A 3,939-nucleotide genomic window follows, 5' to 3' on the forward strand; every position below is an offset into this window, starting at 1 on the left:
CGACACCTTGACAAATGTAATTCCATGTAGAAACATGCGTTTAAATAAAATATTTTACCAAAAAAGTTACCCACGCTTTAACTTGACAGACTGTATATACTTGCATTTTGAACATAAAATGATTCATTCTAAACATATAATGATCAGAGTTTAGTAGGGCCCTAGATAGATTTCCCTGTTTCCAATCGGACGCTGCTTGGGGAAAATATAGAGGGCCTGAAAAAATGTGTGGAAAAACGACGAAAATTACGAGAAAAAAAATTCAACAAAACCTGTTTACAAATGGCTGTCGGAAATCGAGCGTGCAGCGCGAGTGTCACAATGAGAATGTGTACCTTAAAGTCTACAGAGCTTTGAGAAACTTGATCTTTGACTATACTTAATTAAGTATACAATTCAGAATATGAAGACGCATATAAATACTGCCCTCTAAAATAGATCTTTTTTATAAAGTTTTTTTTCAAGTAATTATGTCCGAGCGCGAAGCGCGAGATTCAACCGTCGCGCACCCCAGGTGCGCTCAAGCTTGCGAGCGAAGCGAGCCGCGCGTGACGAGAATGTGCCCGCAAAGCGAGCAGATTTTTGGTTTCCAAGATTGATTTACATTTAAAAAAAAAAATTTACCCAAAAAGACAAATTTTAAACAAAATTTAAAAGTTTATAATCACTATTTTTGTGAACAATTCTTGTAGCAAAATGTATGAAATTCAGATTTTTAAAAATTCTAATTTCCTTTAATCGCCAGAACGGGAGAACAAATTCAAAACTTGGATAAAATAATTCAATTTTAATATTTTTCTACAAGAATTGTTTACAGAAATGGTTATTATCAACTTTTCAATTAGTGTTTGAATCAGTTATTAAAGCGTGAAAAATTGTTATGAACAAAACTTCAGTTTCTCCATACTTTTAGTGACAAAATTATAATTTAAAAAATAGGAGAAACAAAACTTCGGAGCGTCAAGCTCTTTAGAATTTAATTTACTTTAATTTAATAATTCAAAATTGGACAAAAATTGAAGGCACTGAACATTTTTCAAAGAAAAAAGTGCATTTCTTCCCACTGTGCGCGCCTTCGACTCGATCTCCGTGGTAGGGCGCAACAGAGTTCATACACTATATTCCGTTTAAGTCTCCCCTCTAATATAATGCAGAAGCCGCCAGTTGAGAGCCGTCCAGCTTCGGCAACGAATCCAGCGCTAAACAATACAAAAGGGTCGCCAAGGGACCAAGCAGGCTGTGGTACCCCCAGATCGTCTTAAGACTTAGGTCATGAAATATACCCATTTCCGATTGGTTTCAGGATATGAATAATATCATTGACCTGTTAATATCATTCCCCATTTAAATAAAAAATTAACAATTTTGACCTTGACTTAGAAAAACTCGAATATCTCTCACTGCATAGAACCGCCGACAAGGGCCCTTTTCATGTATATTTCCACAAATGTTTCTACATTTTACCCAGATTTTCTCAAACTTCGCGGATATACATTTTTTGTGGATTGGTAGCGCTGTTTTTTATGTGGAATGACAAATAATAAGTAAGTTCTATTGAAATTGGCCTGCTATTTAAAATCAGTAAAGTATTATACGGAACCAAAATATAATTTAAAAGAGCTGATAAATTTCCGTGTAAAAAAATCCAAGTTACTTCCAGTTTTTACGCTTGGGTCAGGACAAGGGTCCCTAGCCTTGTTCTAGTTTGTATTTCCTAGTGGCTAGAATTAGAGTTCGTATTTGTGATCAAATAGGTATTCTTTCCTTTAAATTTAAAATCGATGATTTATTTTTAAGGAGTATAATGGAATAATTATTTTCACTTTTACTTCATATGTCTATATGCCTATGTTGTAAACAATTTATTCGCAGATTTAAGTATTTCAAATAAACGCATCAGCTCAGACCGCGTGTCAAAAGAATATGTTGGATAGGGCTAATGAAGTTTTCCTTTAAGATTTTCCACGTCAAATGCTTCCGTGCTTGACACTCGATGACCATTTTTTTTTCAACTTAACGTTCTCGATGAAAACTTTCTTAAAATTTCATCAAGTTTAAACTGAAACAACAGTAACAATATTTGTGATATGCATAAATGAATGATTTTAGATTTGATAAATTTTTTCTAAATGAAAAACAAACCTTCCTAAAAATAAAATAGCGCGAAATCGATAATAAACTAGAGTGAAGGCAGCGCTAGGCTCGGCGATCTACCTTGACCATCAAGGTTAGCTCTGGCCAGATTTAAAGTTTGATTCTAGAATCTAGCTTGACCCTGGCTTGATAACAAGACCAGGACCCCGTTTTACCAGTTTCGGGCCCAGTTAGGCCCACGACAAAATTTCCATACAGGATCTATGTTACTCTAAGTTGAACAAAAGTTACTGAAAGATTATCTATACAATAACAATTATTAGCGTTTTTTACAGGATTCTGTACAGGTTAACAACAAATATTTTGTAAAAAGAGGTGAGACGTAACGTCGAAGGGGGAGCAAGGGATCTGAGATTTATGAGAATGTGCGAATGAGGAGATGGCGGGGGTAAAAATAGCTAGAAATCGCGTGACTTATTTTAGATGAAGCTCTCATCAGATGGACATTAAACAGTCGAAAATTAAACTTACGAAAAAATTCACAATTTTATTTCGAAATCTTCAGAACTTGCGAAATTTGCAATAACTTCTAAATCCATTTTAAAATAATTCAAATTTTTTCTAAAACTTTGAAAAAATCTTGAAAAATTAAAAAAATCTTCCGAATTCTTTTTCGATATTGATGTTGAAAAGAAATGAGAATTTTTAAAGACATTTGTTAGTATAATATGTTTTGAGATATGCACGCAGTAGCATAAGTTATAAAAATTATTCCAAAATTGTATACAGAGGTAGAAAGTTGCATGGTCGGTTAGTTTAAATGAGGGACCTGATTTAAATGTATTATCACAACATAATACAGTACCCTCCGGTAGAGCACCACCACGCCCCGCGGACTTTTGAGCCCGAGCTCGATCGCTTTGGAATAGGAAGTAAAGGGTCAGCCGAGCCGTCAGGTAGACCTGACATCGTCTTTGCTCGGATTTTTTTCTTATGGTTTTTTTTGGTATCCTATAAAATAGATTCATGGGGGTGATAATAAAAAAAAGTTTTTATTCACTTTTGGTTTATTCGTTTGTATTTTTTTGCTAATTATAAATAGAAATTTACCCGCCGTGGCTGCCCTACGACCTACTTTCAGGGTAGTGCTTGCGAGTTTGGCCACGCTGCCCCTTTCCTCAGCGGTCCTTTGTTATAAAATGGGGAAAAAATATGAGTTTAAAAAAGTCGTAATTCTGCACAGTGACTCAAAATTAATATATTTGGAATCTACGTATTTCTCTGATTCAAAATACATGTAATTACTAATTTTTCTATGAGGGTTACAAACTTGAGAAGTATTTAGTATTAAATTGAATGTAAAGCTGATGTTTCTTGATATTAAACTCCTTCAAATTTATAACTTTTCTAGGAAAGTAATATATCATTGGAATCGGAAAAAATCTTAGATGCAGATAATCCTATTTTCAAAGCTCTAGCTGAAAAATTAAAAAATGTCCTTACTTTGACATGCCTATGGACAAAAGACCCTTGCTGGAGTAAGCTCACTCAAACTAAGGTACATGAATAGACTGAAAAGTAGTAGAAAAAATTAAGTCTGGTGGAGTCTGATCATAACTGAAAATGAAGCAAAAATTTTGTCGACCCACTGAGTTATCATGATGAATGGAACCAGTTTATTATGTATATACTCTTTATAATCCCTATTTCTCATTAGCATTTTTGCCAAACAACAGAGCGGTCAGAACTTTTGTTTAATAGACACAAGTTGTTCTAAATAGAATGAAGTTTTACAGTTTATGACAGATGCGAGATTTTTGGGGGAGGGGGATTTGATCGCCCACA

Source organism: Belonocnema kinseyi, chromosome 10, assembly GCF_010883055.1.
Source record: "Belonocnema kinseyi isolate 2016_QV_RU_SX_M_011 chromosome 10, B_treatae_v1, whole genome shotgun sequence".
NCBI lineage: Eukaryota > Metazoa > Arthropoda > Insecta > Hymenoptera > Cynipidae > Belonocnema > Belonocnema kinseyi.